Below are 16,689 nucleotides of genomic sequence, written 5' to 3'. Positions count from 1 at the left end.
TTATTGCCTTTAGTTTTGCAAAGGTCATGGACAACCCCTTAGAGGGTCTCTGAGGGACTCACACCAGGATGAGGGGGCTCATACCCTGGGGTGGCTGGATGGGGCCTCTGAAGAGGGGTTTCTGACTCAGGGCAGGCCAGGAATTTGCTTCTTCCAGGGCAGAGACATCCATGGCCTTGTTCCCCCTCCCTACCCACCAGGATCTTGGAGAATCCTAACCTCCCCTCTTTCTAGCATCTTCTGCAGGGGTGCCCTTGGGGAACTTTTCTTCACTGTCTGGTGTTAGGGGTGCGGTCTCCTCAAGAAGGGGTAGAGGCAAAGGCTTTAACTGACTAATGCAGACACTCGACTCGTTCCAAAGAGAAACAGAATTCTGGTGACCAAGTAGGGTGTGGGGTTGGAGCTCAGGCCAGAAGGACATGGAGCTTGCATCTTGCTAATGTTGTAACTCACACTCACCAGAGGGTGGGCCATGGAGATAACACACTGGTGTGTGGGGTGGTTATGTCCACACTAGCTGGCTCACCTCCACAGTCAATAATCAGGGTTGGATAATGCCCACGTTAGCTGTATAATTGCTGTAACAGATGGGCGCGTGTTGTTAATACCATGTTTGCTGGATGGTCCCGCAGTTGGCTGGTGACTACCTACCTTAAGCGAGAGCTTCTCAAAACTTGAACGTGCATGTAGATCACATAGAGTCTTGTTAAAATGCAGATCCAGATTTGGGAGACCTGGAGTAGGGCCAGAGATTTTTCAGCTCTTAACAAGGTCTGGAAGATGCTGGGCTGCTGGTCAGAGGACCACAATTTGAGAATCAAGTCCTTTGTGTCAGGCTGAGCTCCCAAGAAGCAGAGCCTGAGACAAGGATGCTTGTCAAAGAGATCCAGTGGGGTGCCCTTCTGAGAAGGGTCATGGGGGCCCAGGACAAGCCTGGGGGAGGAGGGGAGCAAGGAGGTGGTCTCAGCTGGAGACCTGCTTCAGCCTGATCCTGCGGGGAACCCTGCAGGGAGCAAGAGTGGCACTACAGAGCTGGTCCCGTCTTGAGGTCAGGGCTGGGGGTGGCCTTTTGCACACCCTTGTCAGTTGGTCACTGGCCATAGGCTTCCTCAGGGAGGGGTGGGGGAGGGGTGATATGCTTACTATGCTTTTCTCCTAGCAGCCAAGGGCTCTTCTGCAGAGGAAGGGACATTAGCACTCATTTATTGGGGGATGGGTACAGAGCTGAAAAGGGAGATCTGGGTAAGACCCCATCAGTATCCACACACTGTATCCTTGTCTGATAGCCTTGAGAGTGTGGACAAGGAGGCAGGACTGTTTGCTCTTGTTTGAATTTTGCTATGTGACCTTGGGTAAGCCACTTCTGCTCTCTGGGCACTGTGCTGCAGCCTCACAAGGTTTTGCTCATGATTGGTCCTTGGTCTTTGTCCTTAGGTTGTGATGGAGCCTGCAGGTAGGGATGGGCAGATAGGTGGGGCTCTGTACAGGATAAAACAACTCTTACTTCAGAGCTGAAGGGGTGGGGAGGAGGGAGAGAGGAAAAAGAGAGGGAAGAGGGTGGGAGAAGGGAAGATAAAGGGAGGGAGGAGGAGAGGGAGAGAGAGAGAGAGAATCCCTGAGACCTGTAGTGTTCAGGGAGGACTTCCTGGCAGAGGAAGGCATTTAGGCAGGACCTCCAAGAAGGATAGGATGAGGACCTATAGAGGAGGGGAGAGCAGAAGAGCCATTAATTTAGTATCTATCATGGGATGGGTATTTCACTTACATTATTTATTTACTCTTTGCAACCACACTTGGAGTAGAAGCTGATCCCACTGTGCAGATAAGCTGAGGCACCAGGAGTGTGGTGACTGGGCCCTGGTCACACTGGGACTGGAACCCAAACCTGTGAGCTAGGACCCCCATTTTTGGCCTCCATGACTGCACCAAGCAGGGAGGCGGTGTGACCAAGGCCAATGGGACCAGTGGCTTAGGGAACTATGGCAGAGCTGTCTGGATGGGTATAGGCTTGTGTGGAAGAAGAGGCAAAACCTGCAACTTGGGAAGGGCATTGAGTGCCAGGCCCTGGAGTTTGGGGCCTATAGGGGGGATCCGCAGAGGGCTTTGGGGCAGGCGTGGTGTGTGCAAGGGGAGTGAGCCAGTGTTGTGCCCCTCTGCTCTGGGGCCCTTCCTGCCCCCATACTGGTGCATCTATCTTCCCTGATTCAGCTTATTCATCAGTGTGTGCGCGCGCGCGCGTGTGTGTGTGTGTGTGTGTGTGTGTACATTGCATGTGGGGTGGGGTGGGGTGGGGTGGAGTCCATCCTCGACCCTTTCTGTAGACCATTTTCTGGGCATTTGGGGTCCTTGGGGCCGAGGGGCTTCCGCTTTTGCTGTAGGCGCTCTGTGGGACAGAGGCCTGGAATAACACTTCTACCCAGCAGTCTCAGTGTAGGGAAGAGCTGGTTGCCGCTGTGACAAGCCCCCCTTCCTGCCTCCCTCCTTCCTGCGTGGCCAGCCCCAGGCCGCACACCCCGTGCCTTGGAGGCAAAGGGAGGAAGGACCACAGACAATTATCCCAGATGAAGGTAGATGTGGGCTCGGGTGTGTCAAGACTTTGAGGCTGAGGATTCAGGTCTGAATCATCTTCAGGCTTCTTTACTCTCTTATCCATGGCCCAAGTTTTTTCTCCCCCAGTAGAATCTGGCAATACCCAGCTCTTTCTCATTCTTCATATAAACCTCTCTCTCTCTCTCTCTGGATGTTATGTAAGCTACAGTCACAACTTGGCACCTGGTACAAGATGTTGATATCAAACATGGAAACTGTTACTGCCAAGTTGGGTGGCAAGGGGAGTGGTGTGAGAGGTACCTGCTAAGTGGGGGTGGGGACAGCGGAGGAGCTACTATTTACTGGATCCATACTATGTGCCAGGGGTCTTATGTATACTGTTTTGCTTAACCCTCACAAGAGTCCTGCAAGGTACATATTATTTTTGCCATGTCACAGACACCTGACACCTGGTCAGGTGACACCAGAAGCTCGGATAGAGAACTTGTCTAAGGTCACACAGCCTGCAGGTAGCAGAATGGATCACGAACCAGAATCTATCTAGCTCTGAAGTCATGATGCTTATTCTGCACCATATGCAAAGTATCTTTAGCTTCCTTTGAGGGGCCCTTTTACATGTGTTCCCTGCTTAGACTCAAACCATCTCAACCTAGAAGACTTGGCATAGGATGTGTTATTCCCACTGCACAGACAGAGGTGAGTGCCTGCCTTGTCCAGGCTCAAACCAAGGTCATAGGCCAGTAGGGCTCAAACCCAGGGTTTGAGCTGCTTTCTACGTCCCAAGAGGCATTTGTTGTTCTCACCTTGATGTTGTATAGACCAGACACACTTGTTCTTTGGCTGTGAGCGTATCATGGCCAATGCTCTTCTGTTAGCTCCTGTATCAGTTGTCTGTTGCTGCCTACAAAGCCACCTAAGATTAGTGCTTCAAAGCAACTATTTCATTTAGCTCACAATCTGTGGGTTAGCTGGAAGACTCTCTGGGCATGGGCTGGCTGGTCTCCGCGGGGCTCCCTCCTGCATCTGTGATCAGTCGGTCATTTATCTGGCAGCTGGATGATCTAGGATGGCCACACTCACCTGTTTGGTGGTTGGCAGGCTGCTGGCCAGGAGCTGGCTGAATGTTGGCTGGGCTTTCCCCAAAACCTCTTCCTCCAGCAGGCCAGCTCGGGCTCCTTCACTTAGCGCTCTAGACAGCAGCAAGACAAGATGCTCTAGTTCACAAGTGCTGTTCAAGTTTTTCCTTATGAAACACTTGCTGCTGTCTCAGTGACCGCATAAAGTCACATGGCTAAGCCCACCTTCAAGGTGTGAAGAAAGACTCCGTCTCTTGATAAGAGGAGCAGTGACGTCACTGTGCAGAGGGCCCATGTGTAGAAACGGGAGGACCTGCATTCATCTTTATAATCTATCATGGCTGGCAGCAAACATTTATGGAGCCCCTGCTGTGTGCCAGGCAATGTGGCAGGAACTCCAGGGTGAACAAGAGACCTATAATGACATAATGGAACACAAAATGGGAGCATGACAAGGTTGGTCAGGAGAGCTGCACAAGTGCTATGAGGCCAGGTAACAGAGGGTCAGGAAGGACTTCAGGAGTTACAGGAAGACGCGTTGCTAGGTGGTGGGGGCAGGGTAGGCATTCTAGATAGAGAGAACAGCATGTGCAAAGGTCCTGTGGAAGGAGAGACTTGGCACGTTTAAGCACCCATTGTTGTGCCAGTTCCCTCTAAGTGTCAGCATGCTTGGGCTGTGAACTTTGGGCTATGAACTTTGGTTCATAGATGTCCCTTGAGCAGCCCCCATGTGACACAGTTTCAGTAGGGAGGTGGTGAGAGACCTTTCCATGGGCAGCTTATACATTGTGCAGCTGGGCTTGGTGGCCTTTGGGAAGAGGGAGAGATTAATGCTCATGTAGGCACCCAGGAAATCCTGTGGAAGAGGAGGGATTTGGGCGTCGGAAACGACAAGGAGGCAGTGAGGGAGAAGTCATAGGTATAGGATTGAGGGGCAGGTCTAGGGTGCTGGGTTAAGTAAGGGTTTGGATTTAGTTCTGTTGGTCAGTGATCTTTGAACCATGAACTGAGAATGGTATCAGATCTGGGGTGGGGACCTGAGTGCCCAGCCCCCTGGGGAACCACCTACCTACTCCTGTGAGCTGCCTTCGATGTCCCTGAGCCTTCAGCAGGCTCTCTCAAGGCATATCAGACGGTGCAGTTTTAGAAAGGCCTGATCGTAAATGAGCCAGCACAGAAGTGGAAAAATGGGACAGGTCAAATTCAAGTTTGAATTCCTGCTCCTTGTGACATCACCATGAACCTCCAGGCAAGTGCCACCAGCCTCAAACCTTGGTTTTCTCATCTGAAAATGGGGGCCTGGTCCCATCCACCCTGGGTTGGGCTGAGCCCCTGTGGGGCGGAGTTAATCTTAGTGCCTGTTCTATGCATGCAGGCTCTTCCTGTGTGCAACCAAGGACAGTGCAGGGGCCTAGGTGACTGCCAAGTCGGAGTATAGCAAACACTCCTCTTTACCGGGCCCCAGAATAAACAGAAACCACGGCAACTGGGATGCATCACATGGCTGGCAGCCCATCTTGCTGCTGATGGCCAGGGGACATCACAGATGCCCACCACCGGTGGGGTGACCCTTGGGAACTCCCTTAGCCCTTCTCTCTGCCTGAGGTAGGACCAAGTAGTTCTAGCAAAATCAATCCTGACTTTGGGTTTTATCCAACCTCATATTTTATTATTTAATTTTATTTTTTCAGTCTTGTCCCAGAAAGCATGTCCTAAATGAGATAAGTTGGAGCAAACCTCCCTGCCCTCTCCTTCCCTCTGTCATCTCCTGTTGGATGCCCTGGAAGGAGTTGCCAGGATGCTGCTGGAGGCCAGCACCGAAATAGCAACGCGTCTATTCTGGGAGTGTGGGCACAGGGCCAGTGGTCTCTGCCAGTGTCCACAGACATCCAGCAAGGTGGTGGCATTAATCCCCTACTTTGCAGAGAGGCTCACGCTTACCTGAGAGGTTCACAGCTACTAGCAGAGCTGGAATTTGAACCTGGGTCTTCATGCTTCGGAACTCATTTCCATACTGTCTTTGGTTGAACTGGGGGTTCAGGCACCAGTAGAGCTAGGAGGAGTGTGTTTGTCAGCTCCCCATGTGGGGGCCGCTGGCTTGCGATGCCTGCCCCACCACACAGGGGTCCAGGGCAGTGATGGTGGTGGTGGAGGGGCGGCTAAGGTGGCCTTGGAGACTGAGAAGGTTTCCAGTCCTTGTGCTTCAGCCTGTCAGCCTCCTTGTGCACCTCTGGCAGGAGTGGACCTGGACCTTTGCTTCCAGAAGCATGGCTTTGCCTTGGCTGGATGTTGAGAGTGGGGCTTTCTGGAGCCACTGGCTTCTCTCTCTACATCTGCAGCCATCCAGACTGGAGAGTCAAAGTCCAGGCTAGGGTGATCCCTTTGTCTCTTGGAACCTTAACTCATCTGTAAAATGAGGGACCTGGTGACTCAGTTGACAACACCACAGTGAGCGTGGACGGCAGGCCCAGAACCTTCCTTCCAGTCCTGTCTGTGACACTTACTAGCTGTGAGCATCCAGCAAGTTACTTAGCTTCTCTGTGCCTTAGTTTCCTCCTCTGTGATATGGGGATAATAATTGCATCTACCTAACAGGGTTGTCTTGAGAACCAGTATGTGTAAATGCAGGAAGCAGTACCTGGGACAGAGTATGTGCTGCTGTAAGCGTTACCTTGTGTTGGGAAGTTAGTGTGGCTATCACAGGACCTGTTCTTGTGCTTGGCAGGAAGCAAATGCTCAGAAACTGCTTTTGGCTGAGGAGGGGAGGAAGAAGGTGACACCGCCGGGCCTGCTGTGGGACCTGGGGACACCCACCTAACCTCTCAGAGTCTCACTTTTGGTGGTTCCTTGTTTATTTTTGGTTATTCAGTGACAAGAACACATGTGAAGCTATAAGAGTATATTTAATACATTCCAAAATTAGAGGCAAAGAAAATATAAAATAGAAAAAATTCTAGGTGGAAAAATGAAAGCAGGTATGTTGGTCCTGGGGCTCTGCAGTTATAGAAATCAGCCTGCAAATCCAGCTCTGGGCTTCCTGGCAGATGAGTGAAAAGGGAAATAGATTTACCCCAGGATTTCTTTGATAAGGGGGAAGAAGCTTGACAGGTCCTCACAAGAAATACTATCTTAACTGACATTTGGAGCTGAAAGAAATTCCTCTCACCAGCCTCATGGAAGTTCTCAGGCTTCAGTTTCCCATAAAATGGGGGGATGAGACCATTCTTCCTTGCTACTCCGGCTGATTGTGGGGATTATGTGGGTATAAAGTACCTGGTGTATGCCCAGCGAGTTGTGGGCTCGGAGGGCACACTTCTTGCCCGTCTGTCCTGTCATGGCTAACTCCTGCCGATTTCTGGACGAAAGCTGAAGCCCAAACATACCCGGCAGTGCCTGGAGAGCACAGCTCTGCTGTTGGGACCCAGTCAGGGGGAGTCTCGTGTGTGGGAGGTGGTGACTGTTTAATAACAGGACAGATGCCAAGGCCAGTGGGGCACTGTGACACAATGAGGCATAAGCCCCACAAGTGAGCATGTGCAGTGTGTCTGAGGACTACATGAAGGCCGCCTGGTGCAGTCAGACATGAGTTCGAATTCCGGGAGGGCTACGGGGTGGTGGAGAGAGTGTTAGGCATTTACAGAGGATGAAGGGAGGCAGGGTCCTGTGCACCGTCAGGTGTCCAGTGCGGCCCCGCAGTGGCTGGCAGTTTTGGCGAGGAGGCATATGGGATTAAGCCCACCACGGTGCCCCAGTGGGTGTGAGGATCCAGACAGGCAACACAGAGGCGCAAAGCGGCTTTAATCACTTCCCTTGGGCGAGATTTATTCAACAGCAGCTCAGAGCCTCCAGCATTTACAGGTGCTGACGGGGGCATCACAATATTGTGAAATTAAGCAGGGAGCCGACTTCATTACAGCTTACCTGGCAAGGAGGCAGCTGCCTTAGTTAGCAGCGATGGCTGGATGTGACAGAGCTAAAATTGAACTTGGCAATTAGGCTCGTGAGAGGTTCTCGGTGCTGTAAAAGGAAGTTCCATGGAAATCAACCCTGGTAATCACAGGGTTTACAATTAGTCAGTTACTATTAAGGTTGCCCTGTCAGCATATACTGCAGGGCAATGCAGGGGAACAGGGATGGAAACTTGGGTTTTGACTGTCTCGGGTTACCATGTGCTCGCCTGGACCAGCTTTTTCTGTTTTAATGTTTGTTCCGGGGCAGAAGATTGACAGACCCTGTGTTAATGTCATGGTGCAGGTGCAGTGTGCCCATTTGCATTATGGATCATTTTAAAGTCCTTTTTTTTTTTTTTTTTAATTTTTTTGGCATGAGCTTGCACCTCTTTCTCATTTTTGGGTTTCTCCTGACTTGTGAGGAGTGTTTTCCCAAACAGCTTCGTATCTCTCCTTGGGATATTGCACATGAAGAGCTCAGCGTTTTGTTGACTCTTGGTACTGGAGAAAGGAATGATGCGATATTATTGAAGGTTTTTTGAGCACCCTCATGGAATTATTTTTATTAAGCCATAACTAGAATATTTCAACAACCTCAGAATATTGTCCCCATTTTGCAGATAAAGGCAGTGAGGAGCTGGTGTGCACTTGGCTACTGGTGCTGAGAGAGGCAGACAGAAAGAAAGAACTTACACAGGTTCACCGCTGAGTCGGCCTGGGGTGTGTGCACTGACCCTCTTGAATGGGAAGATGGAAACTCAAGCCACCTCATTGCTTTGAGCCCCAGTCAGTTCATCCGTAAAATGGGAACTTGTGCCCGGCAGCATGTAAGGATTAAGTGAGATAATTCAGGCACAGTAGAAGGTCAGCACAGGTGGCTTTTGTTACTAACACTAATATTTATTGTCCACTCACTTTGTGCCATGAGTGACGGTGGCTTCGCACAAAGACCGCACAAGGCAGTCTTAAGTAAACGCAGGCTCAGAGAGGGTATGACTTTGTCCAGGTCTTCTTAGTAAGGGGTGGTGCCAGGATTCAGACTCAGGCAGTCAGGCCCCCAGAGTCTGGCCCTTGCCCCTGCCCCCAACTCTGGGAGCAGTTGAATGTCAAGAAAACAAGGCAGCCTGGATGAGCTGCTTCTGTGGCTGAGAAGAGAGAAGCATTAAAACAGAAATATCTTTCCAAAAGGCTTCGGCTCCTTCACATGAAGCTGAGTCATCTCTCTGTGTTTTGAACCGTAACCATCAAGCTGCCTCAAAATGCCCCAAATAAAAATAAAAATAAAAAATGCTGAGTTCTCCCAAGAGGAGCTGAGTAGAGGGTCCGAAGAGCTGGGACCCCTGCCACCCTGCACTGGGTACCTTGGCCCAAGTGTTTAATGGGGCAGGCGCTCTCAGGGTGAATGGGTCCAGGTCGGGAAGCTGTTCTGTGCCTGAATGCATGGGGACAGCATGGTCACAACCCCAGAAGTCCTGCACGTAATGGAGTTCAGTGTTTGATGGAGAATGCAGGGATTTTCTGCCCCTGCCCCGTGTCACCCCACCTCTGCCTCTTAACATGCTTCCTCCCGTCTCTGTGTACACAACCCTGCCCCTCCTTCCACACTCAGCCAATGACCCTGAGGTTCTTAGCTGTGAGCACTGTCTCCCTTATATAATATTTTCTCAGCTACATACATGAGCTGAGATGTCTTTGGGGTCAAGGACAGTGTCCTAATTACACACTGCCCTTGTGTCTGGAACCGTCCCTTGCATAGAGTAGGAAATAGGCAGAGGGAGGGAACAGAAAATGCTATTGACTGAATGAATTAATAAATGATAATTGAAGGCTTTTTACCTTCACAATTTCTCAGTCACAATAAATTATACCTTTTTCTTCTCAGTCTCTGATTCCCAGTTAGAAAGTTTAACATCCAGCAAGCACTATGGGCTTCTTTCCAGATCAGTGAACGCAGGTCATTTGTCTGGCTGCATACTATTCCATGGCACAGAGAGTTGTGGCTTATTGAGCCTATACCCTATCAATGGATTTTATTCTCATTTTCATTTTCTTATAAATAATGTTGTAATAAAGAAGTAAATGTCCCTGTGCAAATAAAGTTGAGCCTAGAAAGTCCTTTTCCATCTTAAGCCCGTATAAGCATTCAAGGATGGACTTTTCTAGCACTCTCCCAGCTTTGTGTGTATGTTTCCAGATCTTCAGTATATCTGAAATTTCCACCTCTCTATCGTAGTGCAAAATGTACATCTCCCTCTCCTTCACACAAGTTCCGTGCGCTTGGAACTAGGCCTTGGATCTACAGATTGTGTGTACTTTCTATTTGTTGAGCACCTGCTGTGTGTCAGGCCCTCTGCTAGGAGATGAGACCCAGAGATGAGCAAGGCAGAGGGGTCCTGGCCATCATGGAGCTCACAGCCTAGTGAAGAAGATGAACAATAAACAAATAAAAGCAGCCATCAAAACAAACAACCAGAAAATATTGGCTGGAGGGGTGTGCTGTGAACAGTGTAATTCAGGGTGGGTGAGTCAGAGGAGCCCTTTCTGGGAAGGAAGGAGATCTTTGAGCAGAATGCGAAGGATGAGAAGTCAGTTGTGTGAAGTCCTGGGCAAGGGAACAGCATGAGAAGGGTGTAGAGGTACGGATGCAAGACTCTTCCTCTCTGGAGCCCCTTCTAGTCCTCCCGCCCCCTCCTCATGCAGATATGCTGGTCATCGGTCTCTTTTATCACCATGTGTTCCCCAGGTCTTTCTTGTCACTTAGTTTATTATTGTTACAAGTGTTCAATATTGGGGTGATTCCCAGAACTCCACTCACTGAGTTCTGAGTATCCTCAGCTCTGTGAGGCTTCCTCAGCAGCCTCTGGTGTTTCTAAAATGTCCAAAAATGAAAATTGGTTTAACAGGGCCTGGCACAGTACATGGCACTTAATAGGCACTGTCATCCCCATTTTACAGATGAAGAGACTAAGGCGCGGGGGCGCTAATTGTTCCAGTAGGCAGAGCCAGGGTTTGAACCCAGTTCTGTCTTATTCCTAAGTCCACATTCTTCACGGAGCCGAGTTAACTGCACTTGTGTGGAAGCTAATGAGCTTCAGACCAGCCCTGTCCCAAGCCTGATCCAGCCTCATGGTGGGTGACCTTGGGCCTTGGCCTGCTACCCCTCAGGAGTGAGAAGGAACCAGGCAGGCTCTCATGTTTTTGTTTTAAATTACAAATGTCATACATTCTTGTGGAAAAGAGAAAAGAAGAAGAAGAGGGAGAAGGAGAAGGAGAAGAAGAGGAGGAAAAAACAAGACAAGAAAGAAAAAGCAGCGGCTGAAAATACCTCCTTATCCTACTCCCCAGGGTGACCACTATTCACAGTTTGGCATCTTTTACAGTGTGTATCCAAACACACACACAGTTGTTGTGTTTATAAAAATGGGATCACGTCCTTGATTCTTTCTCCTAACCAGTCCCAAGTCAGTACCTGCAGACCTTCCTCATTCCATCATATTCCACAGAATGGATATATTTTAATCTCTGCAATGCAGCCCTGCTTTGAGACATTCAGCGTGCCCCCGATTCTTGTCTGTAACAAACAACATCTGTGGGTGTGCACTGTGCACGCCAGTGCAGGTATTTCCGCAGGACGGATGCTCAGAAGTCTGACTGCCAAGTGAAACGGCATGCAACTTTCACGTGTTGACAGGTGCTGCCAGGCTGCCTTCCAGAAGCTTTTCCAGCTCAATACCTGCTCCCGAGGCAGCATGCGTGAGTGGGGAAGGCTCGTAAGCCACAAACGATGCAGAGCCAGCCTGGCTCCCCTTCCGCTCCCTGAAACCTGGTGTGGAGACCGCTGCCAGGAGCTCCGAACACTCAGGCCCAGATTGGGATAGAAGATGGATTTTGATAAGAGAGATTAAATAACAGGTTTTTCCATTTCACCTTATAGGAATGGGATGGGGGGGGGTGGGGGTGCCGGGCCTCCAGCCAATAGAGGACCAAGACTTGTCAGGAGGGCTTATAAAGCTTGCTATTTCTGGCATTTTTTCTCTTTCTCTGCTGATTATGCAGCAGAATCGCACAGAGGCTGTCGCGGGCGCGTTCTCTCGCTGCCAGGGCTTCTGTGGAATGAGACTCGGGCTCCTTCTACTTGGGAGACGCTGGTGCATTGCAGGTGTGTTTCAGCAGAAGGTAAGCAGCGGGTGCCCGCCACCTCCTGAGGTGGAGGCGGCCAGGCCGTTGCTGCGGGGTGAAGACAGACAGTGCCTGGGTGGGGGCAGGCAGCGACCTGGACTGGTGCCTGTCACGTTGTGGAATGAAGATGCTTTGGAGGGTTCCAGGAGGCCTGCACTTGGCAGCTCCTTCTTGAAAGGGAATTCTAAAAGTGGCTGGGATTGGCCCCTGGAGGAGCAGGTCTTGGTGCCCTGAGCATCATAGCTGCCCAGGGTACTCAGGAAGCATTTGTTCATTCACTCATTCATTCATTCATCCATTCAGCACACCCCGCAGTGGGCCTGGCCAGGTGTGGGTGGGGGGCCTGGCCAACTCAGACCAGAAACAAGGGTGGGGATAACACATGGTATGGCAGGGGCCCAGAAGATACCTAGGGTGAGGAGTGGGAGGGGCTTTTCAAGGCAGGAGGGGTGAGGAGTAGCTGGAGCTGTCACTAGGAACCAAGTTTGAGCTGCTGCTTCCACTGGATTTTGGAGTTTGTGGAATCAATAAAACTTCCTCCCCAGATTTGCAAGTACCACCTTTTCCTTTTGTCTGTTAAAGATATTGAAAAATAAGCAGTTGGGATCTCCAGTTGCTGTCCTGTTGTAAAAGCAAGGACAGCAAAAGATAAGGAAGGACATTGTCACAGATTTTTTTTTAAGTTTATTTTTATTTATTTTGAGAGAGAGATGGAGTGTAAGTGGGGGAGGAGCAGAGAGAGAGGGCAACATTGAATCCCAAGCAGGCTCTGCACCATCAGCATGGAGCCTGACCTGGGGCTTGAACTCATGAACCATGAGATCATGTCCTGAGTTGAAATCAAGAGTCGGAGGCTTTACCAACTGAGACACCCAGGTGCCCTGACATTGTTACAGATTTAAAGGCAAACACATACACACATAATAGGCGACAGAGATTTTGAATGCAGAAACCTACTATTAATGACATTTTCCAGCTGTCGCTGGGGAGATTGTCTTTGTGGAGGGAGTTGGCTGAGCTGGAGGTGGGGCTTGTTGCAGGTGACAGGGCTGCACCCAGCTGAGCAGGAGGCCTGACCTCTTCTGGTGCTCTGATTTATCACAGTCGTTGTGGAGAAGCTGGCTTTGTGCACGTGTGTCCCAGAAACGGAAACCGCCCTCTCAAGCCTGCTTTCCCTTGCTTGGAATGTCCCAAGGGAACCAAGAGAGACCAAGAAAGAGGAGCTTCTGTGCCCCCTGGCGAGATCTCCACTTTCTGCATGCTGGTTCTAAAGGCAAGAGGACCCAGCCCCTTGGTCTGCAGGGGATGGCGTTGGAGCCAGCCAGCCACTGAGGAAATAGCCACGGAGTGCCTCCTGTGTACCAGGGTCTGGGTTAGGTACTGGTTTCAGATCTCAGCTCTGCCACACATACAGTCTGTGACATAGGGCCAGCTTTTGGAGCTTTGCAAGTCTCTGCCTGCTTATCCATAAAATGGGGACACTGATACCTCCCTCCTTGTGTTGTGATGATTGTGTGTTGTGCACGCACATGTGCTGCCTAACACTTTGCCTTGTATGTTGTAGGACCTCCATAAATGTTGAGTGAATGAATGAGCAAATGACCCAGAACCCATAGCTCTGCTTAGGAGAACTTCGTGGCTAACACTGTGTGTGTGTGTGTGTGTGTGTGTGTGTGTGTGTGTGTGTGTGCATGTGCACACACACATATGACCTGGGGAGCTCTCCCCCTTGTGCTTACAGCCAGAGACTTTGTGTTCTGGTTCTCTTCTTAGGGAGCTTGGATGCAGGGCCACATTCTGCTTCACAGTCCTGTCTGGTACGAATTTCTGTATGTCTCTGGTCACATCCATAGCTCTTGACTGGGAGAGGAGGAGTTAATTACAGGGACTTACTGGTTGTCTTGAAACAGGCTGAGTCTTATTTTTAATGCTTTAAGTCTTTAATGAAAGACTTTGGAAGGGAGATGGGAGTAGTCTTAGAAGGGAGGGTGTGACTGGAGTATCACCATTCCTGAATACCCCCAGATCTGGAGAACAGAAGCTGAACCCAGGGTTGGTTTTTTTTTTTTAATGTTTTAGGTTTATTTTATTTTTTAAAGTTTATTTATTTTTGAGAGAGAGAAGAGAGAGAGAGAGAGAGAGAGAGAGAGAGAGAGAGAGCAAGCGAGCAGGAGAGGGTCAGAGAGAGAAGAAAAGAGAGAATCCTAAGCAGTTTCCACACTGTCAGCACAGAACCTGATGCAGGCTCTAAACTCACTAACTGTGAGATCATGACCTGAGCCTAAATCAAGAGTTGGACACTTAAGCAAATGAGCCACCCAGGCAACCCTGAAGCCAGGTTGAAGACTTGGCTTTGAGTCCTGGCTTTGCTTTGTGTTTGCTCTGTGGTCTCTGCTGGCAGGTCACTTACCTCTCTGAACCAGTTTCCTTACCTATAAAATGACAGATTATTAGAATTAAATGGGACTAGGTATATAAAACACTGTGTTGGTGCTCAGTAAATAAAAATACTCTTCCCTCTTGGGGATGGACCCTGGAGCCTTTGACCGGGCCCCAGGGTATCTGCTGGCACACAGGGTTTGGCACACAGCAGATACCTAATGAATATTTATGGAGCGGGTGAAGGTGCCCAGGGAGTGGGAAGTCAGAATTGTATGTTTATATCCTCCTGTGCAATTGCTTTGCGATCTTGAGTAAGTTCTTTGCCTTCCTTTGGTCTCTGATTCCTTTAGAAAAAAGTAGTTCAGGCTGGTCCTGCAAACTCCTACTATTCTGTTCCGTGTTGGAAATTCAAACATAAACTCATGTTTGAAATTGATTTCCTTTCTGCGATTAGTGGAACCCGTGATGACTGTCCCCCTCCTGCTGCCTCCTGCATTCGCAAACCAGTAATTAACAAAATTGGGAGCAGAGGCAGAGATGCGAGGTTTCCTGAGGAGGCCGCGCGGGCATGGCTGGGGCTCCCTCTGTGGTACCTGCTGTGATTGCCTCCAGGAGTCACCATCTCTGTCCAGTCAGGGGGCCTGGCAAGTGTTCACGTGTATGGATAATCACAAATGGAGCACTGAAATATCATAGATGGGCAGTGGTTTCTCCAGTTTCTCCCAGACCCTGGGGTGCTGTTTTCCAGGGAGGGTGTGGGGTCCTCCTGCTCTTGGGTGTCTGTCCAGATGGGCACCGATAGAGGAATCAGGTAGGCTGGGATCTTCAGGCTTCCCTTTCTTGATTTCTGGCTGAGACTTTAGGCAATGTGCTCACCATCTCTGGGTCTGCCTTGCTGTGCAGCCATGGGGGGCAGCAGAGCCTGTTATGAATGGGGGGATCGTATAGAAAAGCTGCTTTGATTTACACCTTCTCTCCCCAGAGGATTCATCTGAAGAAGACAGTGGCTCTAAATGGCCCTTGTCTTGATTCACACGCCCCACCTTCCGACATGCCCTCCCCTGTCATGCCCATCTTGGTAAACACTGTGACTGTCTGCTCCTTGGCTTGCATCACTCCTGGCCCTTCTCTCTGCCTCACTGCCCGATGGCTGTACCTGCAGGGTAAAACCCCACCTCCCTACTTCACTATTACCTGTTTCTGGGTGATACAGGAACCTCTGCCCAGGCCTCCCTGCCTCCGCCTTCCTTGTAGAGTCCTCTCTCCTCACACAGCTAGCAGGATCTCTGTGAACCACTCCCCTGCTGAAAGCCTTTTGTTGGATGGTTGCTTGTAGCCTGTTGGGCCTGTTCCGATACCCTTAATGTGTATTAATGTGGCCACTTGGGGGGCTGGGGCACCTGTCTGATTTCAGTTTTTGCAGTCAGCAAGCTAGCTTCTGCCTCCTCCCTCCCAAGCAGAATCATTGCTGCTGTACAGCTTCCTGAAGCCCCCTCCCCCACTAACCAAGCTGTCATGCTTCTGGATTTATACATGCAGACCTTTTTGTCCAGAATGTTTCCTCTACCCCTTGAACTTCTGCTCATTATTGCAGACAGAGTTGTGGCATCACTGCTTTCCAGAAGCCTGCTCTGATTGTTCATTCCTCCCACCCCCAACAGTCTGGGCCAGGGACCCTTCCCTGTCCCCACCCCATTGTAATCCTCCTCATCAGTGCTCTGATGCTCTGGGGGACTGAAGCTGGGTATGATGCATTTTATCCTCACACCCTCTGGAAGGTGATGCAACACAGAGTATTCTGCTTGGGAAACATTAATTTAGGTGTAAATGCAAAGAACTCCTTGCAAATTAAAGGTCTTCAGACCTAGGCAGACTGGATTAGATCCTCAGCCTGTGGTTTGATTTGGCTTTGTTACCTTGGAGAAACCATCTCACCTCTCTGATCTTGGAGGGTCATGAGGATGGACAAGATGACACTTACAACAAATTTCCTGTTATTTCCCGCCTGCTTGACTGTAAATGTCCCAAAGGCACTTGGAACATTTAAATGGCTCCCCTACTTTGCTCTGAGCAGAGCAAACCCAAAGAGGGGCCAGGCCCAGTGGCCCCCAGTACCGTGCACAGAGGAGCCCTGCACAGAACCTCAAACAGGAGCAAAAATAGCACCCATTCAGGCAACCTGAGATGCAGAAGCCACAGGAAGAAGCCGCAGGCCAAGCGGATGTCAGCTGCTCTGAGGCCCCACCGAGGCTCCTCCGATGTACCGAGCTATTGCAGGCCTCACGCCTGCCCTTACTGGCTCCTCTGACCACAGCCATCAGATAAGGCCGAGGAAAAAAGTGCTGGCTTCCTCTCTCTGGGGAGGAGTAATCTCAGTGCCATCTGTGGGGTGCACTCCACTCTCTGTTGCCTCTCTGGCATCTCTCCCCCCTGCCTCCTTGCTCGCTTTGCTTACCTTACTGGTCTTCACCCATACAGTCCCACCTTCGGGCTTTTGCACAGGTGGTTTCTCCCCCATTTACTCGCCTGGTTTAGTCCCTTACCTCCTTTCA

At 50.3% G+C, this 16,689-nt stretch overlaps 1 protein-coding gene across 6 annotated transcripts in view; it reads left to right on the top strand.

Moving 5' to 3' along the window:
- The window catches only part of TOX2 (TOX high mobility group box family member 2), a 134,977-nt gene that overhangs the window by 15,723 nt on the left and 102,565 nt on the right, over positions 1-16,689 (top strand). Inside the window, exon 1 of one of the 6 annotated variants that reach the window (XM_047853259.1) lies at positions 11,466-11,488. The exons of the other annotated variants lie outside the window; for them this stretch is intronic. The gene's annotated coding sequence lies outside the window, so the exon portion shown is untranslated. Of the gene's footprint in view, positions 1-11,465; positions 11,489-16,689 lie in introns of those variants that run through there. 6 annotated transcript variants of the gene reach the window in all.

The sequence above is a fragment of the Prionailurus viverrinus genome, chromosome A3 (assembly GCF_022837055.1).
Source record: "Prionailurus viverrinus isolate Anna chromosome A3, UM_Priviv_1.0, whole genome shotgun sequence".
In the NCBI taxonomy this organism is placed as follows: Eukaryota; Metazoa; Chordata; class Mammalia; order Carnivora; family Felidae; genus Prionailurus; species Prionailurus viverrinus.
This window is presented reverse-complemented; position numbering and strand designations above follow the sequence as displayed.